This window comes from Molossus molossus, unplaced genomic scaffold, assembly GCF_014108415.1.
Source record: "Molossus molossus isolate mMolMol1 unplaced genomic scaffold, mMolMol1.p scaffold_m16_p_5, whole genome shotgun sequence".
In the NCBI taxonomy this organism is placed as follows: Eukaryota; Metazoa; Chordata; class Mammalia; order Chiroptera; family Molossidae; genus Molossus; species Molossus molossus.
Window position 1 is genome coordinate 8,090,253 of NW_023425388.1, and position 26,760 is coordinate 8,117,012.

Below are 26,760 nucleotides of genomic sequence, written 5' to 3' on the forward strand. Positions count from 1 at the left end.
CTGACTCCCCGTGGCCTTAACCCCACGGGACATGTCATCCCTCTTCTTTGTCATCTGCCTGCGTCCTCTGGGAGCTCCTCTGCTCCAGGGACTGTTTCCGGGGGGCTCTGCCCAGCGTGGGGGACGGTTCCGCACAGGGCTTTCCCAGAGGCCTGAGGAACCGGGAGGCTGCGCACGGACCGCGACAACCCGGGAGCTGGGGTGGCACGCGGAGGATTTTCCACGTCACGATCATCCACAGGGCACACTTCTGACCTGGGTGACGGGCACGTTCAGTCCTTTCCTGGGCTCAGTGTCTTCAGCTGAACAATGGGCACAGGAAGGCGACCGCCTCTGGGGTGACTCCGAGAGTGCAGCGGTTAATACTGTAAAACACTAAGCCAGCCCCTGTATTAAGTGAGAACAGCCAACGTAATCAATGTTAACATCTTGACATTTGCTATTGTGAATATGAATTACTTTTATGATCAGAATTTTTTTATGAGCAGCATTTAAAAAAACAAACAAAGGTGAAAATAACAATGATACGGTGTCTGGGTGAAATGTGGGTGCTGAGAGCTTTGCTCGGGGATCAGGTTTGCACTAGGGGACTTTGTCACCGAAGACACAGCCAGCTATGGATGAACCAGAGCTCCTGGGTCCTCTGTGGCGTCCCCCATGACCTGGTAACGGTGTCACATCACACCCGATTGTACTCCCTGTTCAACAAAGGTTGTCTCGTCATATTTCCAACTTCTAAGCTCTTTAAAAATCATCCTTTTTGCCCTGGCCGGTTTGGCTCAGCGGTTAGAGCGTCGGCCTGCGGTCCTGAGAGACCCGGGTTCGGTTCCCGCTAAGGGCACGTACCTCGGCTGCAGTTTGTCCCCGGCCCTGGTTGGGTCGTGTGGGTGGCAGCCACTCGATGTGTCCCTTTCACGTCGATGTTTCTCTCTCTCTTCTCCCTCCCACACTCTATCTGAACAAAAAATGAAAAAATGTCCTCGCGTGAGGATAATAATAATAAAAAAATCATCCTTTTGATCTCAAAACCATCCTGAGGGGACAGTAGACATTTTGGTTGTTAATAATGCAGTATCTGAGGCTCAGATTTTTGCCCCAAATCGTGTCACTAGAGGTGGTTGAAGTAAATGACATTTGGCACAACTTCAATGCTAGGTCTGGTCCAGGCTGCCTGCATTCCGCTACAGCATCTCTTTCTGATCAGTTCTCTGTACGACCATGGCCAGGCCTGCGCGTGGGCTTCTGTTCCAGTCTGAGCCCGACGCCAGCATCTCCTCATGTCACAACTGCCCTTGGTGTCCTCTGTATTTATCTGCCTGTCTCCCGCTGGACTTGGAGCCTCTCACAGACAGAGTCCGGCTTGTCTTACACACCCCCGTGCCCGCTGCTCCCAGGACAGTGCCTGGTGCATAACAGATGCTTAGTTCATGTAAGAATTAAGATGAATACATTTTTAAAAAATATCCTCTATCTGAAGTTAATTGGATTTCCATGGTAGAGATGAGGCTAATCATTTATTTCTGACCTCATAGACTGCCACGAATCTCACGTCCTGTTAGTAAATGCAGAAGGAGGTGGTAAGGAGACCAGACTCCTTGAGATACAGCGTGGCCAGGGATTCCCAGAAACTTTGCACGTGTCACCACAGTTAGTTTTCTGTTCATATTTTTGCCTGACTTTGTAGATGAGGACATGTCTGGGAAATTACCTGCCCCAGTTCCTGCATGCTATAACAAGATGAGTAAACATTGTTGTAAGTCATGTCTGCATGAAGCACTGTTCCAAGTCTTCTGATATGTATTATCTCATTTAATTCTCCCCAATCCCTCTAGGATCGGGAGGATCATTATATCCATTTTGTACATAAGGACAATTAGACACAAGGAAAAACATAGATTATCTCGGGACAAATGGCAGAACAGGATTAAAACCCAGTGCCTTGGTATGCAAGGTCACACTTAACCCTGGCCACCCATTGGGCAACCAAATTCTGTGTCACTGTGTCTGGCACAAAGCCCATCATCGTCCCCCAAACTGGAACTCTCTTTTTCTTATCCTCCATCAGATGGCTGGACAGAGACTGGGTTAGAGAGCCGTGGTATGTCCAGGCGCAATGCTTGGAGAGATCACTGTGGCCACCTGTTATTTGACATAGTTCTATATATGATTTCCAAATCAGAGGATAGCAAATAGTAGATACAAGTAAGCAATACAGAAAGTAGGTATCACCCTTAAGTATTATCCCAGATAAGCAGGCGTATGCCCTTGGGAAGGATGTTTGTGAGGGCCGCATTTTGTGAAACGTGTTCATGAAAATGAGCAGGATGGTAAATGCCATCGCCCTGCGGGGTGAAACAGCAGAGCTGTTCCTCGCTGGTCACCTGGACCCTCCTGAGGCGGCAGGTCCCCTCTGCTACACTCGAGACGGTGCGCTTTCTAGTTCCTCTTCCTACGGTTCCCTTTGTCTTAGAAACGAGAGACAGTAGAACCTCGACTTTCTCTTGAACTGTCACCAATGACATTTACTTTTATCCCTGCGGAAATGACTCAAAATAATTAATATCCAATCACATAATCTTTATACAACTACTTTGCTCCTGGAGAAATCCGAAGGTTAGAAAATGTCAAAAGGAATCTGAATTGATTTTGCCACCTGGGGTCAAATGTTTCATTCTTATTATAAAAGTCAATTTTTATTAAAAAAAAGTCTTACATATGATGACTTGGGAATATCCTAATTTCAATGGTTAAAAACCCTATGCAGTTACCTGCTTAAATTTTTATTTAATACAGAGCACTAGTGTTGAGTGTATCCTCTATTGTATACACCTCTGATCTTCCATAGGAACAGCAGAGACATGAAGTGATTCAAGTAAATTTTAAATCATGCAGCCACATTAAATTTAGATCGTACTTACAATGCACGAGATATCTTTAATTGAGGATTTATCAAAAACAATCAGGACTCGTTTTTGGGAACCTGCTCCAAGAAGGTACACTCGTCCTTCGCCACTTCGCACTTCGACTTTTGCGGCTTCACTCTATCATGGTTTTTTCGAATACATTCATTAAAAAGTTGATCGAGACAGTGAAAATGATACAGCACGTGCTCGGCTGTCTGAGGCAATTATACACCCCTGTATTACAATTAAACTTAAAATTACTGTAGGCCTATGTATTCGAGCACCCCCGCCAATCCTTCAATGCCAGGTGCAACCACTGGACCACTCCTTGTGTGTGGGCAATAACTTTTCCCCAAAAAATCAGGTGTGGTGAAACCAAGCCAATCAGAGCGTGCTGTTCACTGATTGGCTATCCTATCCTCTTCCTACCCTGGCCACTGATTGGCTCAGCCTCATGCAAGTTTGTTTCGCTCATACACGCTTCTACATCACTACGCAGCAGAAGCATCTTTGCTCTTTTAAGTGTTTGTGATTTCTGGGAACTTTTATCTAAGCCCCACGATGGCTCCTAAACATGCTGCTTCTTCTAAGCCTTCTGATGATGAAACTAAGCGCCAGAGAAAAATGCTTACCATTCAGGAGGAGGTGACACTCTTGGATATGATCAAAGATGGCAACAAAAGCTTGGAGGTTGCCTGCCATTACTACTTGAATGAGTCTACCTTTCACTCCATCCATAAAGATGAACAGAACATCTGTGCAATGGCTACTGTCTCTTTCAACAAGGAAGCAAAGCGTGTTGTGGCAAGTTGTAGTAAGTTCATAGTGAAAACGGAGTCTCCCCTGGCTGTTTGGATCAGTGACAGCCACAAGAAAAATATTCCGCTGGATTCGCTGGTCACCGGGGAGAAGGCGAGGCAGCTCTACCAGGGCTTTACGGTGGACGAACCTCAACCAGGACCCTCTTCTGCAACGTTCATGGATTTCACGGCGAGCAAGTGTTGGTTCAAGAAGTTCCAGAAGAGGTGTCATCTGAAGAGTGTCACCCCAGAGGATATAAGCAACTCAGCAGTGGATAAGGCATAGGCTAGCCCGGATGCTGGGAGGAGAAGGTTTCGCGGATATGACCCGCGATGACGTGGATGAGCTGCTGGAGACACATTCGGATCCCCTACCTCACGAGGATAGGATGGAGATGACCAAGTCTGTGAGGGAGGAGGAAGAGCAGCCAGAGGTTTCTGGGGGTCAGGACGAGGAAGCTGACCTTACACTTGAGCATCTCTTGCAAGTCGTGAGAACTATTAAGGTGGTACAAGACGTGATTGGCAAATGGAACCCACAAATGATGCGTGCATTGAGGTTCCGGAATGCACCTGATGGACCGATAGAGCCCTACAAAAGGCTCCTCGCGCATATGCAAAGACAGTGCCAGCAACTGCCTATCACGATGTTCTTCAGCCGCGCACTCAGACACCCACTGCCTACTCCTAGTGCTCCTTCCGCGGAATAAGACAAAGACGCCCCTGCCGAAGATACTGCACCACCTGAAGACTCTCCTACTGAGGCCGTGCCTTCAGAGGAGCAGCAACCTTGCTCTTATTTGCTGTGCAGCACATCTCTTCATCTTCATCACTTCATCATCGAACAAGTTGCACTATTTTCATAGATTAGTGGTTGTGTGTAAGAACTGTGTGTGTGTGTAATTAAATGTACAATAATAATAATATGATATTTGTAACATCTAATATGTCTTATTTTCTCTTCTTTTGTCTAATATATTGGGTAACACGAGTGTAATGGTGACTGAAGGGTGTTATTTCATGTCGAGAGGGCTCTAATAATGTTTAAAAAATGTATTTACAAGGTTGTAAACAGGTTTTCTATGCTCTAACTGCAAAAAATATTAGATTTATAAATAAAGAACCCTACTTCGCGGAAATTCATTTATCGCGGTAGAGTCTGGAACTGATTAACCGTGATAAACGAGGGCCGACTGTATCTTCTAAGCAGCCAGAATACTGGATGGTGTGTTCATGTGACTGAAAGAGATCTCAGGCCCCAGTTTTCAAACCGAGGCAGAGGAAGGAGACATGGATGGTTAGATAGAGGGTTGGAGAGACAGGCGCATGGATGAATGGGTGGATGAGTTGATGGGTGGGTGGGTGGGTGGATGGATGGATGGATGGATGGATGGATGGATGGATGGAAGGAAGGAAAATGGGTGAACAGATGGACAGAGGGACGATGGATGGATAGATTGATGGACTGATGGGCTGACTGATGGGTGGATGGGTGCATGGGTAGATGGGTAGGTGGATGAATGGGTGGGCAGGTGGGTAGTTGGACAAATGGGTGGGTGGATGGATAGATGAATGAAAAGATGGGAAAATGAATAGATAAGTGTATTCATTACCTCTAATAATGCTTGCACATTGGTTACGTTCTGTGCTTTAGATATTTAATTAGGAAACTGGGGATATAGAACCCATTTTTAAATGCATTTGGAATATTTAAGCTACCGTGACTGTATGTATACAGAGCAGTACAAAGACAGAGATCCTTACACACATTCTCAGGTGCGTGGATGCAGGCGCACACAGTCAGGAGAGGAGGTAGATTTGGTCATTATGAAGCCAAAATAGTGAGATACCATTGTGTTTACCGTATGCTCAAGCAATCTTAGAGTCCTCAAAGTCCTGTGACCTCAGGCACTGACTGTTTTGTTAGGAAGGTCAAGCGTAAGCACACACCGGCTGTCAGTAACACAAACAGTGGTGTCCATGGTGTCAGGTGTGACAGCTGTAGCAGAAACAATCCTTTCTTTTAGTTCAAGGAAGCTCATCGTCCAGTACATACAGGGAAGGGACATTTTATATCAGGGTTGTCCTAGAAAATCCAGGAAAAATGTTTATGCATATTCCATTTGTAAAAACATTTATTTTTACGCTCTTCAAATGTGTAGAATAAAATAACAGGGGCCAGGCATTAATGTAACAGATTGAATCCATCATGTTCTTGGAGGGGCTGCCTTAGCACTGAAATCAACATGGTGAGTCTTGCCCTGTGTCTCTTACTTCTTATTCGAGCCACATGGAGGACAGAGGAGAATCCCAGCGTGCAGTGGGGTTGTGGACTTTCACCCATCACCGTGGCCCAGGATGGAGACCTTTGTGAAGTGAAATCGATAGTCTGTCAAGCCATCCGGAGGACTCGCAGGAATACTGTGGTCTCTGTCATGGAAGCACTTGGATCATTAAAATGGGCTGTGATCTTCTGGGATCTGCCAGCGTGCGTCCCGTCACTGCAGATTGGGGAGCGGACTGGACTAGGTGCGCTGTCCTTCCCACAGGCTGCGGAGTGCAGTGTTCAGGGAGAGACAGGAGAGTCCCCCTTCCAAGGGTGGGTGGCTTCATGTTCCCTGTGCACCGGGAGGACAGCGCCGAAGCGGGCAGCATGAGGGGCGCCGTGGATGTGCTCCAGCTTACGTCAGTTCCCGTCACTGCGCGACAGACCTCTCCAGCTCAGTGGCTTACAACAACAGCTGTCTATTTAGCTCATGATTCTGGAGAGTGGCTATTTGGGCTGGGCTCAGCTGGACATCGTTGTGTTTCGTGATCAGCCACTGGTCAGCAAGGTGACTCTGCTTTGGGGTTGGCCAGCTGTGCGTTATGGTGATGGGAGGAACGGGGCCAGTTGTCTCTGGTCACCCAGCAGGCTAACCTGGGCTCATCCACATGGCAGCTCAGCAGAGTTCAGAAATAGAGAGACAGAGAAGACAGAGAGAGAGAGACAGAGACAGATGGAGAGAAGGAGGGAGAGAGAGAGACAGACAGAGAGACAAAGAGATGCAGAGAGTCAGAGAGACAGACAGAGGAGGAGAGAGAGAGAGAAAGGAGGAGGAGGGAGAGGGGAGAGGGAGAGAGAGAGACAGAGACAGGGGGTCAGAGGGCCAGAGACAGAGAGAGAGAGAGTGTGCAGGGGTGCCCAAGGCCTCCTGCCCCCTCACTGCTCAGTGACTTCTGTGCTCTATAGGCCAATGCCACCGTGTGATTCTCTCCAAGCTGCCTGGAAATCTGGGGAACAAAGTCCGGGGCCCTCCAGCAGGTGCTCAGCCTGCTCCGTCTTCCAGTCCAGAATCCCACCCCTCGCCACACCAGCTCTAACCCCCAACCCTCTCCTGGCAGCTGCCTTGTCTTCCAAGTAGCTGGGAAGCCGAGGACCATGGACCAGTCCTGTTGAATATTCTCTTCACAGGACCGGTGTCCTTAGGCCAGAGCCCCTGGACAGCCCTCCGTCCCCCTGAAGGCCTGAGCCTTAGCAGTGTAGGTGCGTCTAGGGCAGGGGCACTTCCCAGGAAGGCGTGGCCTTGTCCGTCCCACCAGGGTGTGCACGTGGCCCCCCTCGCCCTTTCCTCCGCACTTAGGACTCTCCTGGAAGAGCCAGGCCCCTGCCAAGTGCTCAGAGGGGTCTAGGTGAGCGCCACCGAAACCTCAGAGGGTCAGATCTCGGTGTGCGGGGGCCATTCCCCCTCGGAGAGGCGGACGGGGTCTCTCTGTGGCTGGGATCCCCCCGAAGCAGACGCTGAGAAGAAAACTGAGTGGAGCAGTTTGTCTCGGGGGCGGTGTCCGAACACAGGTTGAGGAATCAGGGAAGGGAGAGGCGAAGGGAAGAGGCCAGTAGAACGAGGGCGGTCTTGTGGGTTACTGCCAGTTGTCCCCGGGGCTCAGTCCCAATGGGAGCCCTCGGGGACCCGGCAGAGCGCCCTTCAGAATGACTGACTGAGGGACCAGGAGCGTGCGTGCGAGGGCTGAGGGCTGCCTCCCTGCCGTTAGCTGGCCAGGGCAGGTTCTCGGGTTTGCAGCCGCACCCTTCTTGGCTGGACTGGAATGTGGGGTCACAGAGCATTAGGAGGATTTTGTGAGGTCACACAGCCGGAACTGGATCTGCCTGACTTTCAAGCCCTTGTTGTTTGTCACTGGACCAGGCTCCATGCCAACCCAAGAGCCTGCGGTGCCCCCAAGGGAAGGGGACGAGAGGAGCGAGGTGCCTGGGGAGGGCGTGAGCACGGACGGCTGAGGTCCGAAGGGTGGACTAGCTGGACACTGTGGAACTGTAGACCAAGTCAGTGAACCAATGAAACAGAAAAGCAGGAGAGAAGAGGAGGTGATAAACAAATAGTTGTTCAAATCCCAGACACCGAGACTGGAGCACGGAAGGCTTGGTGACGAAAACCAAGCGCGTTCTGAAAAGTTATTGTTTTAATATTTTAGCAAGCTCCTGATACATTCAGGGAAGGGTTTATTCACAATATATAATTGTTCTTCTTACCCAAATAATGTTCGTTTCGTGTCACTCGGGCGCCTGCTGGGTAGGGCCCCATGCAGACCCCGCTGGTCCCCAAGGGTGTCTGTTGTGACCTCGTTTTAACTGCACCCCTGCCCACTGCTAACTCAAAGAGAGGAGACCTCTCCATCCCCAAACACTGCGGGCAGGGCATTACTCTTTAGTTTCGTTTTTTGTCCCCAAGTGTATTTATGAGATGCTATATATATATAATTTGCATGAAATAAATCCATCGCAAATAAAGATCCATTTTGGGAACAATACCTTTAAACAGAAGTAGTATGAGCATTTCTTTCTGAGGTGGGGAACTTTTCCGAGATCTCCCTAGCATCATCATGTGCATTTCATAGGCATCTGTGAACTTTGTAATTACGCATTTCTTTAAAAATGCCCCTTTCACCCGTTTTGTAGAAGAAGTTTTTCATGAGCCTAACAGGCCACCCTTCACCAGAAAACTCAAGCAAGAGAGAGAGAGAGAGAGAGAGAGAGAGAGAGAGAGAATGAATTAGTTTACTAGTCCAAAGTCTGTGTTGAGCTGATGATACATTACATATGGAGACTGGCAACACAGAAAACCTTAACTCTCAGTAAAATGTGTATATAAAATCTTACATGTATATTTAATATTATATGTAGTACACTTTTTTACCATTACCTAAACTTTGGTAAAATATCTAATGTTTTGAATCTCTTTATCTATCAAAGCAAAAAGAAGACTTTACAGATATTTTTTAGTTACTTCTGTGCATTGTGTATCTGCATTAGTGAAACAGTGGAAACATTTGGAGAGAAGGACCCAGAAAAGGAAAGAAAGAAAGATTATGCTCTATGCGGTGTCCTCCCATAACCACACTAGCAATGAGTCTGGAATAGCTTTGTTACTTTTCCAAACTTTAGATTTTTAGGTGAAATAATATTTGAAAATGTCATAAAAATAAGGTTTACTTTAGAAAAACTATGTTCATGAAAACTCTAAGTTGTTCCTGATCTAATTTTCTGAGGGACCAAACTGCCATTAATAGTTTTTGTTACTGTGTCTTAGAGGCACATGCTGGCTTTTTTTATAAACCAAACACCTTTTATCCAATCAAGTTCTCACATTTATTAAAGAAGCTCTTGAGAAATAATGAGTTTTTAAAGTTGAAAAGTAGCCCCAGCTGGGTGGCTCAGTTGGTTAGTTGCGGGTTTGATTCCTGGTCAGGCACATACCTAGGTTGCGGGTTTAATCCCCGGTCAGGACATGTAGGAGAGGCAACCATCCCGTGTTTTTCTCCCCCCCCCCACCTTCTTCTCTCTCTAAAGTCAATAAAACACATCCTCGGGTGAGGATTGAAAAATAGTTGAGAAGTATTTGGGCATTTGCAAATGTTCATTCATTGGGAAACACAGAGAGGAGTAAAATTACTTCTCCAAGGTGGACAGAAGTAACACCTTTGTAGCCTTTCTCTGAGTCTTGGTCTCCTGACTCCTGGTGGGACTCTCGCTTCCTGACCCCTGAGTGTCCGTTGGTCATTGAATGTTATCACATTGTTGACATCGACTTCGTGCTCATGTGACAACTAGACTTTGCTTCTGCCCCCCATCCCTGAGTCCCAGACTACCCCCAACTCTGGGTGCCAAGGTGGCGATATAGAATTAAAATTGGGCCCAGCCGGTGTGGCTCAGTGGTTGAGCATGGACCCATGCACCAAGAGGTCGCTGGTTCGATTCCTGGTCAGGGCACATGCCCAGGTTGTGGGCCTGATCCCCAGCGGAGGGTGTGCAGGAGGCCACCAATCGATGTTCTCTCGTTGATGTTTGTCTCTCTCTCCCTCTCCCTTCTTCGCTCTCTAAAATCAATAGAGAAAAAGCAAATAATTAAAATTGGAGGAAGGAGGGAGGTAAACTTTTTCCACCGCCAGCTTTTGACATCTGAGTCCTACAGACCCTTGACCCCCCCCCCCCAAAGAGATTGATTGAACGCCTCCTTGATAAAATTTGTTTTACTCAAGAACGACCCCAGACACCAGCCAGTCAGTTTTGGTTCCTTTTCATGGGAAAATGCTTGCCGCGGACGAGCCAGGGCTCAGACCTCCCGCTGGAAGACACCACGCGGCTCTCTCCGTCTTTACAATGAGGAGCTGAAGCCCAAGGAGAGAATGTGACTGAGATTTAGTTATCAACATTAATTGTTTTAAAGGGGGAACAATCAAATTAATGAAGGCATTTGAAAACGACATGGCATTCTTATTCAACACATGCCGTAGGATGTGTGCCTGATGATCATGAACACCAAATCCGACTTCACCGTCGAGCAAAACGAACCATAATCAAGTGGAACGAATTGCATCGCTGTTTTCCCTTCTTGCGGGTGTGAGTTGCACGTGGCCTCGGAGCCAAGATGGGCTCTGCCTGCTCTTCTGCGGAGAGCCGCGTGCCATTTTGCACGGTGAATTGATAGCAGCTTTCTGTCCCCAGACCGCCCAGTATTGCCCTTGCTCTAATCAAGAGCCCTACCTCCCTCTTCAGTCCAATCATGACACACACTGATGAAAGCACATACTTTCTGCCTAATTTCGTTCCAGAGTATTTATTTTTCAACCTCAGGGTTGAGGTCGTGTTTCTCAGTCCCAGCAATATTGATGTTTTGGGCTGGTGATTCTTTGTTCGAGGGGTGGGAGGGGGGGAAGGGGGGGAGGGATGACTCGCCTGCCCTGTAAGTTTTAAGATATTTAGGAGCATCTCTGGCCTCCACCCACTAGATGTCAGTATCACCCACCCTCCTAGTCTCAGTTTTAACCCAAACTGTCTCCAGATATTTGCCAAATGTCCCCAGGAGGGCAAGATTGCCCGCCTCGCCCCGTTGAGAACTGCTGTTCTACCTGCAGCAGGGGTTGTACGCTTGCTGTAGAAGCACAGAGAGAGACAAAGCTTCGGGTGCATCTTGAAATCATGTATTAGAGTCTATTAGAAGCTAAGCAAACAAAGCCCATTTCTGCCCAGTTACCATGCACTAATTTAAATTTAATTATTTGTGATGTTGTGTATGCACACTACCCACAGGCATGGGCAAACATAGGTTTTACAGCTGTTTGTATGGAAAACAATACAATAATTAATAAATAATGATACAAGAATAAACTGCTGTGCATACTCACCACTGTAAACCTACTTTTGCCTACACCTGTCTTTTTTCATTCATTCTCAGTTTACTGTGGGTGGTTTTATGTTTTCCTCCCTCAAGAACTTATAAAAGTAGAAACTACAGGAAGGAAGTTAGCTTGTTGACAGCAACTTTGGCTTTTGTTCCATATGTTTTATGGAAAACACATGTGCTTGAATGTAGCGGCGTTGCCTTTAGTCCTGCCCCTCCTGTTTGACTGGTGTCGTTGTTGTAAAGAATCCCTTTCTCTGGAAAAAAGGTTTGAAAGTCAGGCAGAGCTACTGACAGGCCCCGCCTGCTGAGGGGGGCATCTCGGTGGCCACTGAACTTCGACGTGGAGTCGGCAGGCTCATGGCCCACAGGTTTCCTTCGCGTGGAGATGGCTCCCCGCCCGGCCAGCTCGTCTGCTTTGTGTGGACGCAGGGCCAGGGCCAAAGTCACCGGGACGCATGCTGCTTCCCAGGAGCTACGTGCCGTCCAATGGACGTGGAGCTGAAATAATGTCATTATTCACTTATATTAGGAGGCAGGGGGTACGCATTCTGGGGTCTAGAATGATGCGAGAAAGCAAGTCATGTGTTTTATGATCTAAGTCACACAGGTGATTTGAGTTTCAAAGGTACCTGTTTCTGTTGTTGTTATTGTTATTTCTTGGGGATTTTTCTGATTCAAATCTTAGTCAAAATTATATTGCATTAGGGTTTTCCAGAGAAATAAAACCAAAGGGATATATATATTTCCGTGTATGTATATATGTGTGTATTTATTTATATAAAAACTCTCTCTAGCCCTGGCCGGTTTGGCTCAGCGGTTAGAGCGTCGGCCTGCGGTCCGGAGAGACCCGGGTTCGGTTCCCGCTAAGGGCACGTACTTCGGTTGCAGTTTGTCCCCGGCCCTGGTTGGTTGTGCGGGTGGCAGCCACTCGATGTGTCCCTTCACGTCGATGTTTCTCTCTCTCTCTCCTTTCCTCTCTCTCCCTCCCACTCTATCTGTACAAAAAAAAATGGAAAAATTACCTCGGGTGAGGATAAAAAAAAACAAAAACAAAAAAAACTCTCTCTACACATACATCTATATGCATGCATGTATATATTCTCTCTGTCCATTTATCTGTATATATTTCTATATCAGCCACTTCTCCAAGGTCAGCAAAATTAACGAATAGAACGCCTTCATGGGAGTTGGGGTCTCCTGAGTTCAGGCCGAAAGCTGCCGGTGCAATGGACACATAACACCAACTCGCTCATGTCCGTCGCTCACTGAATGTTTTCATATTGTTGATCCATTAACTTCAAGCCTGTGTGGCAATTACACCTGCTCCTGCCCGGGGCCAGCAGCTCAGACCAGCTTTCTGTAACCGCCTGCAGCCAGCCAGTCCTCACCGGGAAGCACGGCGCTGACCCTGAGGGGCCTCCGTTCGCGTTTGATTAAATCACTGGGTGTCATATTCATGTTGACATATGAAGCTAACCACACACGTGTACACACATCCAGGAGGAAAGGGAGAGAAGGCTATCTGGACATTACCAGGTCCATAAATATAATGCTGTGGGTTGTCCTGCGTACATCGATGAAGTACAGTTTCATAGAAGTTATAGGCGGTGATGGTGCGTAGAGACGGGCAGAGCCTCCCTGACACCATGTGCGAGGTGGTCTGTGAGGCTCTGTACTGACCGGCTGCCACCTCAGCGATGGCCGGTGCCTCTCCAAACAGCAGAGCAGCACCTGTCCCAGGCCTTTGGACTCCCTCCGAAGTGACAGAACGCGAGGGTGATGTCCTCCTGGGCCACAGGTCTGTTAGAACGCACACACAGACTCCTACTGGACCAGGAAGGGGGTTGATGCTGTATCAGTGGTACCACCCTGCCTTGGGCCCCTGCACCACGGACCTGGGTGTGCGCCCCTCCCTCTGCATTAAGTACCAGTATGTCTGTGAACCGAGAGTTTGTCAGCCCAGGGCTCTGCCAGCAGACCCTGGAACCCCGAGGCTGGGGCTGCGGGCCCAGGCCAGAGTCATGGGCCGAGCCGGTGGGCGGTTCCGGTGACACCAGTGCGCTGGATCCAGGCCCAGGGCGGGAACAGGCTGCAACTGCATTTCCTTCCCCAGTGTCAAGGGAATGAGGCCTGGGCCCTGTGGGCCTGGAGGGCACGTGTTCAACCTTCCTTCTCCCACAAGAGCCAAAGAGTGTGGCAGCTCAGAGCTGCAGCCCCAGAAACCGCCGACTCACATCCCCGAGGCAGAGGGAGGAGGGAGAAGGCACATTGGTTCCTACGGGCACAGCCCTGTGCCCACATCCCCGAGGCAGAGGGAGGAGGGAGGAGGGAGAAGGCACATTGGTTCCTACGTGCACAGTCCTGTGCCCACATCCCCGAGGCAGAGGGAGGAGGGAAAAGGCACATTGGTTCCTACGTGCACAGTCCTGTGTCCATATCCCCGAGGCAGAGGGACGAGGGAAAAGGCACATTGGTTCCTACGTGCACAGTCCTGTGTCCATATCCCCGAGGCAGAGGGACGAGGGAGAAGGCACATTGGTTCCTACGTGCACAGTCCTGTGTCCATATCCCCGAGGCAGAGGGAGGAGGGAGGAGGGAGAAGGCACATTGGTTCCTACGTGCACAGCTCTGTGTCCACACCTCCAAGGCAGAGGGATGAGGGAGAAGGCACATTGGTTCCTACGTGCACAGTCCTGTGGGGACGCAGGGAGGAGGCACATTGGTTCCTACGCACACAGTCCTGTGCCCACATCCCCGAGGCAGAGGGAGGAGGGAGAAGGCACATTGGTTCCTACGGGCACAACCCTGTGCCCACATCCCCGAGGCAGAGGGACGAGGGAAAAGGCACATTGGTTCCTACGTGCACAGCCCTTTGTCCACATGCTGGAACTGCACCGTGTGAGGGTCTGGGCCGAAGGGACTAATGAATGCCTAGCAAGACTGCAAACAGGACCTTAAATGATATCATAGAACTATTTCAATTGGGGGGGGAGGGCTTAGTGATCATATGACAGACAGTGGAGGAAATGGGACCCTAACGATGTGATATAGCAGCCCTGAAAGGCTAGTTTTAGGTCCAGGGAAAAGAAGAAAAGTAGTTGGATCTGCTGCTGTCTAATGAGAGACAGAGAGAGAGAGAAAAAGAGAGAGAGAGAGAGAGAGAGAGAGAGAGATTTACATTCTAATGCAACTGAAAACAGTGTGGTACGGTTGTCCCCTCTTACCTGCGGTTTTGCTTTCTATGTTTTCAGTCACCCACGTTCAGTCACAGTCCAAAAAAAAAAATAATCATAAATAGAAAATTCCAAAAATAATTTGTAAGTTTTAAATTGTGAGCTGCCCTGAGCAGGATGATGAAACCTTGCACCCATTAGTTCTGTTCTGCCTGGGACATGACTCATCCTGTTGCCTAGTGTCCCCTATTGTATGTGCTCATTAGGCACTTAGTAGCCCTCTGGGTTAGCAGATGGGCTGTCACAGTGTCACAGTGTGTGTTCAAGGAACCCTTGTTTTACTTAATGACGAACCCACAGTGCAAGAGCAGCGATGCTGGCAATTTGGAGATGCCAAAGAGAAGCCATGAAGTGTGTGTATTTATAGAAAAACATAGCATGTGTAGAGTTCAGTACTATCGAAGGTCCCAGGTGTCCACTCTGTATCCCCTCCGATAGCAAGAGCCTGCTATCTTGGCATAAAAATAGACACATCGATCAATGGAACAGAATAGAGCACTCAGAAGTAAACCCACACATACATGGTCGATTAATTTATGACAAAGGAGCCAAGGAGATACAACGGGGAAAGGACAGTCTCGTCAATGAATGGCTCTGGGAAAATGGACAGCCGCATGCAAAAGAATGGACCTGGACCACTATCTTACAGGATAAACTAAAACCAACTCAAAATGATGAAAGACTTGAACGTAAGACCTGAAACCATAAAACTTCTGGAAGAAAACATCAGCAGTGATCTTGACATAGTCCTTGGTGATGGCTTTTTGAATCTGACACCAAAAGCAAAAGCAACGAAGACAAAAATAAATAAGTGGGGAAATCAAGTTAAAAGGCTTCTGCACAGCAAAAGAACCCAACCAAATGGAAGGCAACCTTTCGAATAGGAGAAAATATTTTCGCATCAAATATCTAATTAGGGGTTAGTATTCAGAATATATAAATAACTTACACAACTCAATAGCAAGGAAATAATCCAATTAAAATATGGGTAGAAACTTTCAATAGATATTTTCCAAAGAAGACATGCTGATGGTCAACAGGCACATGAAAAAATGCACGTCGTTAATCATCAGGGAAATGCAGACAAAACCACAACGAGATACCACCTGACACTTGTCAGAATGCCTATTATCAAAAAGGCAAGAAATAACAGGTGTTGGCATGTAAATTGATGCAGCCACTATGGAAAATAATATGTAGGTTTCTCAAACAAGCTAAAATAGAATTGCCATATGATTCAACAACTCCACTTTTGGGTACTTACCCAAAGGAAGCCAAAACACGAACTCAAAGCTCTCTGCACCCCTGTGTTCTTTGCAAAGTCATTGATAACAGCCAAGATCAGGAAGCAAGCTGGTCTCCATCAGTGGATGAAGGGATGAAGAAATTGTAAGATGTCTATCTGTACCTATATCCTCTATATCCATATCCATATCTATAGTTATACAGACACAAAGGAATATTATTCAGCCATAGAAAAGAATGATATCTTGTCATTTATGACAACAACTTAGACCTCAGGAGCAATGTGCTGAGTGAGATGAGTCAGAGAGAGCGAGCGACCATGGCACCTCTCTTACAGGTGGACTTAGAAGGAGAGAACAGACTGGTGGTTGCCGGAGGCGGGGTGAGGGGATGGCAGCAGAACTGGGTGAAGGGGTCAAAAGGTAAAAAAATAAAAAGGACAAAATCCTGTCTCTGGTGAATCTTCTTGAGGCTTTCACACTGAGCTTCGTCACCCGGGAGATGGCCTTGCTGACGAGAGCCCTGGTGATGGGGGGGACTCTCCGAGTCTGCGGATTCACCGTCAGCCAGGTCAGCCAGGCACTTCCCATGGAGTGTCTTAGCCATCCTCACAGGAACCTAGGGAAGGCGCTGCTCTTGTCCCTGTTCAGCAGATGAGACTCTCGGGGCGCAGGGAAGGCGGTCGGCTCACTCATGACCAGGTGGCCAGTGAGCGGGGGGGGCCAGAGCGACCACACTGGGGGAGAGTGGGCACCACCTCGGCCAGAGCCAGCCTCGGTCATCGCAGCGACACTGTGACGGTGCCCGCCACCCAGTCTCTGGATTTCGGGGTTTCACTGCTGTCTGCTTCTAAATGAGAACGATGGAGAGCAGGGACTTTATTTAAGCCCTTGTGTCTCAGACATTCGGGAATCCAGAGAAAGAGAAATGATAGAGAAAGGCCCCCAGAGTGGACAACTACATAGGATTATTTCCCATATAGAAAGAAAAACTCACATGTGAAACTGGATATGATTCTGCTCCCTAAAAAAACAAAGAACAGCCTGGCCGGTGTGTCTCAGTGGACTGAGCATCGTCCCATGGACTGAGAGGTCCCGGTTCAATTCCCGGTCAGGGCACATGCGGGGGTTTTGGGCTCGATCCCCAGTAGGGGGCGTGCAGGAGGCAGCCGAGGGATACCTAGATGTTTCTATCTCTCTCTCTCTTCCTCTCTCTCTCAAAAATCAATAAAAATATATTTTTTAAAAATGAAGAGACTGCCGATCTTCTGATCTCACTGAGTCTTGACAGTGCCCTCTGTACAAGCAGAAAACAATTGGTCATATCGTACTTTACCCCCTCAATACTCGGGCCGACTAGGCCTTGGGCGATAGGGAGGTCGGGGATCTCAGCCCCGGGTCCCGTCCTGTGTGTCTGCAGTGGCTGAAGAGACTCCCAAAGGCTGAAGAATCGAGGGACAGCAATTCACAGATACCTACTTGGTTCATAAAATAGATATTTTTTGTTTCTTTTGTTTCTTGGAACCCACATGTGGATATCGATTTGTATCTCTGAGGCCTATACCAATTATTTAATTGTTATTAAGGCATAATAAATAAAGGCAATGATATGTATAAATTCAGAAAAAGCCAACTGGGTTTTTCCACCATGGTTGGGCTCAGCAGAGCCCCTCCCTTCGCTCATTTTCTCCCCGGAGCTGTCCTTTCTTTCCTTTCTGACCCCTGCCTAGTCGCAGAGAGAGATGGATTCTGACAGGGCCGGGGAGAGTTGTTCTATTTCCATGGCAACGTCAATTCACATTCTGCAGGTGTATCAGCGGCCACTCAGGCCACTGACTAAATGAAGGCTCCTGAAGGTTCTGTGTGTTGCAGCGCCTGGCCAAAAATAACTTGGCATGCCACCGCTTCTGCCAGCCCCGTGGAGAGAGGCACGAAACCTCCTGGATGCCAACTGTCAGCTCTGGTCCTGTCTTCTTGCTAAAGAGGAAGGAACAGGAACAGCCTGTGTTGGGGGAGGGGCGCCCCCGGCCGCGGCATGGTTTCCATGGTCTCAGACATGGCTGAATGGAACATGAGCTGCATTCTAACTTGTTCACCCCCGGGGCACCAGATAATTTGTATTTCAGTAGAATTATTATAATTACATAGTTTAGAGTTAGAATTAATTAGAATTTGGGGAAGTGGTGATAAAACAAAGCAGTTATTAAAAAATTAATTTTAACAGAAGCAGTTTGGAGAGGCTTGCTTTTCTTTTGAAGATGCTTTCATCTGACTGGGGGTGGGGTGGGGAGATAAGAGGGGACCCTGATTCAGTGATCCCAGAATCAACCTAATCATTGGGTGTTAGCATTGGATGTTTAAAATCCAAATCGATGGCACAAATGTCAAGCATTTTTCAAAACAACTGAGCAGGGGTAATATGTGGGGGACGGGGAGAGGGAATTTAATATCATTCTTTAAAAAATATGTTCCCAAATATGGGTCATATCAACCTATTGACATTAAACATAGACGAGAATCACTTCATATACAGGGTGGGGCAAAAGTAGGTTTACAGCTGCGAGTATGCGAAAGTTACTTCTTGTATTATTATTTATTAATTACTGTATCATTTTTCATGCAAACAACTGCAAACCTACTTTTGCTCCACCCTATATCGTTCTAGACACACAAGGCATTTTGTGGTTGGAAAAGTAATGCCTGCAACCCGCAAACACCGCCACTGGGTGTTCAGTCGCGGGAGCTTGGCCCGGATTCCTGGCATCTGGGAACAAGGAGCAAATCTTTGCCCTCAAAAAGCCTCCACTCTGTGGAGCTCCTTGGAGTGCGGAGTCAGAAAAGACTAATTAAGGAAAAGTGGTTTTACCTTTGACTGGAATTTTATAACAATACCATTTGTAAGTTATTAAATTCAAAGACATTCCCAGTTAAACCTTATTTTCTAAAGTCGATGACTGCGCACGAGTCAGATTCTTGGAAGATAATGTGGACGAACGTGGTGGCAAAGGAGAGTCATGCGCACTGGTTGTTCTCAAATCGCTGAGCTGTAGCAAGAATGGTTGTCAGGGAAACGCGGAAAGGGGCGGAGAGGCGTGGCTCTGTCACGTGGCCAGGCTACGCGGCCCCTGTGCTGCGTGGGGGCTGTGCTCTTTGCAAAATGACTAGTTGATCGTGAACGGAGTATGTACTTTTTGATGAAACAATGACTTCCAGAAATAAAGTTCAGAAACGATTGCGTTAGAAATGGTACTTCTTCAAACATGTTGATACATTCAGAGGCTGGGAACTCATTCTTGATGGCAAAATAAAAACAAATCCTGCACACCGCCTCTTCGTCTTGAAAATATTGTGTCCCGCTCCTTCTCCTCCTTCCCAGACCACACCCACGCCACGGTTTGGGGGTCCACCGAGCAGATGGCCCACGCGACCCCTTCACATCGGAATCCCAGCCGTCCCTTTCACAGGGCTCACTGGAGAAAGAGAGCGGTTGTTTGCATAAGCTCTGTCGATAAACCAGTGATAGTAATGACTTGGTAACCACTATTCCTTTACGCACATCACACATTTATATCACATTTACCAATACGAGAGAGAAAACAAGGCATGAAAGCAAATTGTTCTGTGGGGTCCATTTGTTCATGCTACTAGTATACCCTTATGCCCCATAAAGAAAAATCTTCTTTCATATTTAAATGATGTCAGTATATTTCATCTTACTTACACCATTAAATATTGCCACAGAGCATTAGCTTATGCATTGTTACAACCTGTCTGACTCTTGTCTATTGAAATCCATTGGTTTTATGCCAGGTAAAGAAAGAAAACAGATCCCAAGGTCCCGTGGTTTGTTTTGATTGGGGAGATAAACACCACACTCAAATTCTAAATATTCCAATGTGTTGATTTGAAGCTGGGTTATTTTTTTATTATTATTATATTTTTTTACTAATCCAGAGTTCTAGCAATGAGTTGTATTTTAACAGAAATAAGTATGAAGTGGTGAAATTGATAAGACAATCATGTCCACCTTCCCTGGGATAAAGAGGCGTTAGTACCTGGGTCCTGGCTTGGAGACAGTAGGGGAGAAAAGGTGATTCAGGAATTGTTAAAAGACACGCAGGACCAAAGCGACAGCTCTACTCTAACTCTTTGGACACAAAGTGTATGGTTTCCCATATTTGTTGGATTTTCTTTGTATGTGTCACTGTTTCCCTTAAATTATTTCAGGAAGTTGCTTTTGTTTTTTTTGAAAGGCAAATTTTAAAAATATTTTTCCTTTATGAATTTTAGAGAGAGAGGAAGGGAGAGAGAGATAGAAACATCGATGAGAGAGAACATTAATTGGCCACCTCCTGCATGGCCCCCACTGGGGATGGGACCCACAACCTGGGCATGTGCCCTGACCGGGAATCAAACCGGCAACCTCTTGGTGTATGGGTCAACGTTCAACCACCGAGCAACACCGGCCGGGCTGAAAGGCAAATTTTTGAAGGAAATTGTGCACCTGCTAGTTTCTGCCCAGCTGCTGCCTGTCTCCGGTACACAAGTGGCCGCGAACTTTGCGCATGGATTCTGCGTGCTCTCTATTGCCGAGTTGTTCCGTCTTGAGACTAAAGCCTCCGAAACTTATGAAGCACCTTTCTGTTTCCTCTCCCAGTCTGGGATCTGGTTCTTGGAAATAGTTTGATTATTTTTCACTGCACTTATGATTTCTTCATGGTTACATCCATTTTCTGATTTTAAAATTCTACGTCTAAATATGTTATTTTTCTTGTAATCTCTCCATTTATTCAACACCCATATGCATGTTTTTATTCTTAGATTTTTGTGTGTTCCCAAGATAAACTCCATTCGCTCCCTGCTGTGCTTTCTGCTCTCCATTGTACACAGCGTACACTTTGGGTGTAATCTCCCTCCTGTCTTGACGAGTTGCCTTAATGTGCCCTCCTCTTTCTGCCCTGGGGCAAATGACATGTCTTTGGGGACGATGAGTGACCTGAGGGAGAAGTCACCACTGCCCCCTGCTGTGAGCCGTGTTCCTTGCTGTTGATGGTTACACCTCTCTGCACATGGAGCTATTTAAGAGTTTTCATGGCAGAGAGGAGGAGGCACAAAGAGAGGGTGGACGGAGTAGAGCAGGTGATAACATGGCACACGGATGCCCGGAAGGAACAGAAGTGAGAGGGAAAAAGAAAGAGGTAGCTAGAAAAAGGTGGAGGTGAGGGGCACGAAGCCCCATCTTCTGCACCATTGAGTTGTGGGAAAGTATCTCCGAAGCTCGGAATGTCTGTGGTCCTTCCCTGCAGTTCTGAGAACGGCCACCAGGGACAGAGTTGTGCTGTTAATCTCTCCAGTGGCGGGCCCGCCCATCCTGAACAGGGCTGGTCAAAGCCCATGACTATGAGGTGGTGTACACTTACTGTAAAAAGATAAAATGTGCAGTCAAACTCGAAGATTATGCGCAAAGGGAACCATTGACACATTGACGACTATTCCCTCTGCGGGTTAACCAGTCAGGAGTCGATGCCTTCTGAAGGATGTCCCGTTACAGGAAGCCTCTGAGAGCTACTTGCTCCTGGTGGTGGATGGACGCGGGATAGGAGTGCAGCGTGGACACGAGCTCACACACTCTCCTCTGCCCCTTCTCCAAGCCTTGACCATCACTACATCCCACTGTCTCTGACAGTTTAGACCCCGGAACGCCACAAGTGCCCATTATTTCCAACAGCTTCAATAGCAGATGTAAGATGTAGAAGGTCAGTGAATATGCCTGTTTACTCGACGTTGTATGCCCAGTGTGCAATATCGTGACTCCACGGAGTAGGTGTTAAATTATTACCTGTGAAATGATAGGTATGAAGGAAAACACACTCATTTTTGTGTTTTCACAGGGCTCATTCAGGACAGAATGGACAGATGAATTTCTTCTCATTTGTTTTTTTTAAATTTTTTTTTTCTGTATTGATTTTAGAGAGAGAGGAAGTGAGAGGGAAAGAGAGATGGAAACATCAATGAGAGAGAACATTGATTGGCCGCCCCTGCATGCCCCCCATTGGGGATCAGGCCCACAACCTGAACATGTGTCCTGGCTGGGAATCGAACCGGCGACACTTTGGTACATGGGTCGACGCTCAACCACTGAGCCACAACGGTCGGACAATTTCTTCTCATTTGTGATCACTGAGTGGAATTTAATTATAAGGAGATCATTGCTAGGTTGATCCCTTCATCCAAACTCAACCCCTCTTATTGCAAAGCTGTGCAACCCGTTTCCCTCTCTGTTCTCATCCTAGAGAACTTCCTGCAAGTCTTTTCCTGCAATCTGACACCTTTCCGGTCAGTGAAAGGGGGTGGCTGGTGAGTAGTTAGAGGCTCAAGAGGCCTGTTTGGGTGAAAGATCATAACTTTATTCAGTGAGAATTATAGAATTCATAGACTCATGGAGTATTGGAACCGAAAAGGATATTAGCGATCTGACTCTTGTTTAATTCTTTCCATCTTTTTAATTGAAAATGCCTTTTCTTTGAAGAACTGGTAAAGTTCTTCAACCAAGATCACATTCATTTTGATTATTTTTGTGATTAAGTAACATGCATTGAATGTATATTTCTTTTTTTAAAACAATTTTTTTTCATCCTCACCCAAGGACATTTTTGCATTTCTCTTCAGAAAGGGAGGGAGGAAGAGAGAGAGAGAGAGAAACATCGATGTGAGAGAGACACATTGAGTGGCTGCCACCCACACAACCCCAACCGGGGCTGGGGACCAATTGCAACTGAGGTACATGCCCTTAGTGGGAACCGAACCCGGGACTCTCTGGTCTGCGGGCCGATGCTCTAACCACTCATCCAAACCAGCCTGGGCTGAATGTGTATTTCTTTTTCAGTGGGAAGTCATATGTTATTCAACAAAGAAATGTATGGAATAACTTCCATTAAGCTTAATTCTCCACATTTTTTAACTGTATCATATATAAATATATTTTTAACATCACTCCTTATCAGCTGTGTTTTCTTGGGGGTCGTTATGGCATTTCTATTTCTTTATTTGTAAAATGCTCTTCTGTCCTCTTCTCTCCCAAGGGTGCTGAAAACATGTGACAGCCCCTTCTGAACTGTGAAGCCACACACTGGGAGTAGACTTCCACAGATTAGTAGAAATCTTCCCAATGAATCTAAGCTTTAGTATTGACGCACATGTGCACACTAGAAGGCAATTCCGACATTTTCTTAAAAGCTGGGGTTTTATGGAATTTTTGAACTGTAGAACAAACATGAAATGCTTTTCTCAAACATAAACATCTTGCTTTTGTTCTAATATATAAATAAGCATGACTCTAATCTCTTGAAAACTTGATATTTAAAAATATATATTTAAGTTCCTAAAAGAATGATTTATTTGAAGGCAACAACCAGTCATTTCTGACTATTCACATAGATATTAGTGATAAAAATAGTAGCTTTGCTGAAATTAGTGAATTCTGCCCTCAATTTGATTTCCTTTTAATGAAGTATAGCCCCGCTAGCGTTTACGTCTATATTAGATTTAGCTGTAATATGGTGATTTCATAGTGATTTTTTGTAATTTCTTTTGGGATGTTTTGGGGGCCATTTTGGAATCTTTCAGAAAACAATTTCTAAGCATTTCTTGCAAAATTCTGTCTATTCTAGTTCTGCTTTGCTTCACAATGCGCGCACGACATTTGTATGTCTTCCGAGAACACGCGGTGTGATCCTGGGGCCTTGCTCACGCTCGTCCACAGGTTTGCACGAGCCAGGCTGTATTTGCACACTGCTCATCGACCAGGCCCACGTCTGGGCTTCCTTACCCATCTGACCCCGCCTCGCACTGACATCTGCCTTTGGGGTGAACCTGCACAGGCCCCGTGGGGAATCAGGGACGGGCCCTGACTCTGAGTGAGAGGAACAAAGGGGAGGTATTACCCTCCCTCTAGAGAAGAAAATCTTGTCTCTATAGGCTAGTGCACCTTGGCAAGGGTCTGCCAGCTGTATCTCTATCTGTTATTGTGAAAGAGAAGTCTTAGCAAAAGACCTCTTGCTAATCAATAGATTACTGGGAAATGGCGGGGAGGTTTGGCATCATCTTGGGCATTGGGGGGCACTGTCCACACTCTTTTTAAATTCTGCTTAGTGTTTTCTTTCTTTGGAATCTATGGCTGCAAACGACTGTGCTTTGGGAGACTGAGGGTCCAGTGAAAGTTTGTCCCTTTCTCATGTGACACACACCGGGCCACCAATATTGTGGCCGGAAACATGCAGAATCTGGTGGTGGAGGGAGCGACAGCTTTTTGCAATGAGGACAAGTTGCCATTCGAACAGGAAGCAAGGATAACTATGCTTCCAACATTAGGCCGCTTTTCTGTGTGCAGGCGCAGGTCTCATTTTTACCAAATTCTTTTTTTTTTTCATTAAAATAAATCTCAACTTTATTCAGTGGATGTGTTTCTAAAACAATGGGTTTATGTCCAAATTTGCAAATGAAACCCATGTAAATTCACAGTCAGTAACCACACCTTTGCTTCAGAAGTGCATCATTTTGCCACTAGTCTTTCTATCAAGATGTCTTCTGGCCCAGCCAGTGTGGCTGAGTGGTTGAGCATCAACCCATGCACCAAGAGGTCACCAGTTTGATTCCCGGTCAGGGCACATGCCCCACATGCCCAAGTTGTGGGCCTGATCCCCAGTGGGGGGCACGCAGGAGGCAGTCAGTCAATCTTCTTGCTCATTGATGTTTCTATCTCTCCCTCTCCCTTCCTCTCTCTCTAAAATCAATAAAGGAGAAATATATTTTTTAAAAAAGGTATCTTCTGCACATTCACATGCCAAACGTTTTAGTTAGGATATTTTTAATTTGTATTAAATTAACATATGCTTGGGATCTTCTTACCATCACTAGTTTGCATTTAACAACTGAGTTATTCTTATCATCAAAATTGAACTTTTAGGATCCTTCACCTTCTCTTTCTGGGTATAAACAGCAGGTTAATTCCCTCTTAATGTGTGGATGAAGTGTGAATCTCAACACGTTCCATTTTACTAATCTCATTATTGATTTATTTAACTGATTTTCCAAAAGTTACAAACGCAATGTCTGTTCGCTGCGGCGAGTCAGTGGCTCAGAACAGCACATGCCCAAAGCGAACGGTTCCTTCCCTGGCTGACAGTGCAGTGCGTCTCTTCGTACCTGCCCTACACCCAGGTGAACGTGCCCTCTCGATTTCGGGTTGTTCCACTCTAAGAAAAACAAAACAAAACAAAAACCCGCATTCAAATCTACCCATTTCCCCACAACTCCATTTAGCAAATAGCTGTGGGTTTTTGGTCATAAAGGCCCAGGAACTGGCACTTTTGTGGAGCCGCTCAGCCAGGAGACATTGGTGCAAGGGGGGGGTGAAGGGCGGGGAGGGGCCAGGAATACAGAGGAAGTCGCCCCACAACAGCCTCTCCAAAGGGCAGATCGTACCAACTCCTACCAATGCAAGTCGTTTTAAAAAACAGGAATCATACATGAGACGTACATGACTTCGCTTCTGTGTACAGACAGCGGTGTGTACGCACTCCGCCGGAGCGGGGGCTGTCATCAGGTATCACAGAGAAGGGTGTCATGATTTATCACTGCGTTAAACTATTTTCTGATATAAGAGCCTGGCATTTAGTAAGTGTCACTGCTGTCCTGGTCGGTGTGGCTCTGTTGGTTGGAGTGTCGTCCTGTGCACTGAAAGGCAGCCGGTTTGATTCCTGGTCAGGGTACAGACCTGGTTTCAGGTTTAATCCCCCGTGGGCATGCATACAGGAGACAACTGATTGATTTTTCTCTCATCCACTGATGTTTCTCCCCCCCCCCAGTAAAAACATATCCTCTGGTGAGGGTTAAAAAGTATTAATACATAATTGTCACTGTTATTTTAATGAAGAAAGTCTATTTTCAAATTAAAGTGTAACGTCTCTAGTAATATGCTTTCTATTTGTGATTAATGTCTTAGTACCAGGGGGGCCAAATACCTGTTTCCTTCTTTGATTACCCCCAGCTCAGTGCCTCCCACGTTATATTTGGGGTTAATATTTTAGTGACACAGTAAGGCAGAAACACTTTATTTCCCACCTAGATAACCACCGTCTCTCCGGCCATATACAGATGCAACACCTTGGCGAGCGGAAATGCAGAAGGGCTCTTTCTCACCTGATTTCAGTCAGTAGTTGCACTCAGGTGCCAGTTACCGTGCAGACATTGTTTGGACCGCTTGGTTTTGCCAGTGGAGCGAGGTCAAGCGATTAAGTGGCCAGACCGCCTTGAATTCGTCCATCTTTCCTGTCTGAAGTCGGGGCGAGCAGCCCCCACTGGCCTCTCCCTCGTCCATCAGGGAAGTGACGGTGGTGGTGGAGGATTCAGGGAAATGGTGCCAGACCTCGCACTGAGGTTCTCAGTCGTTGGACTGGTGACTCTTTACTGCCTGTCTGGAAACCAGGAGGGAGGTGCCTTCGCTCCCCTAGCGAGCAAGCTGGTGCCGGCCAGCGGCGAGGAGGCCCTGGAGGCTCCTTGGTCCGAGATTCCCAGGGGAGCCTGTGAAATTAGTCAGATTCTGAGATGCGAGCACGCACTGGGTTAGGAACAGAGCTTCCCCAGTAAACCTTTAAGGCCTCAAAAAAAGCACACGTTTGAGCATCCTGTTCAGCTTTGACCGTGCGGTGGATGAGTCTGTGTCTTGTTTTCTTTGAACAGTTCTTTGAGTCATTTGAAACGTCTCCGTGAATGGAGAAGAGCCTGGTAGAGCATCTTTGTTCATTTCATAGTCACCGCGTCGATGAATGGAGGCGGGTGAAGGGTTAGAAGTCAGGCATGCTGTTATCACCGTGTGTGCAGGGCCACGACACGGACGCCGG

At 47.0% G+C, this 26,760-nt stretch overlaps 1 protein-coding gene across 1 annotated transcript in view; it reads left to right on the plus strand.

The window, feature by feature from the left end:
• The window catches only part of DSCAM (DS cell adhesion molecule), a 575,021-nt gene that overhangs the window by 230,742 nt on the left and 317,519 nt on the right, over positions 1–26,760 (plus strand). The window lies entirely within an intron of this gene.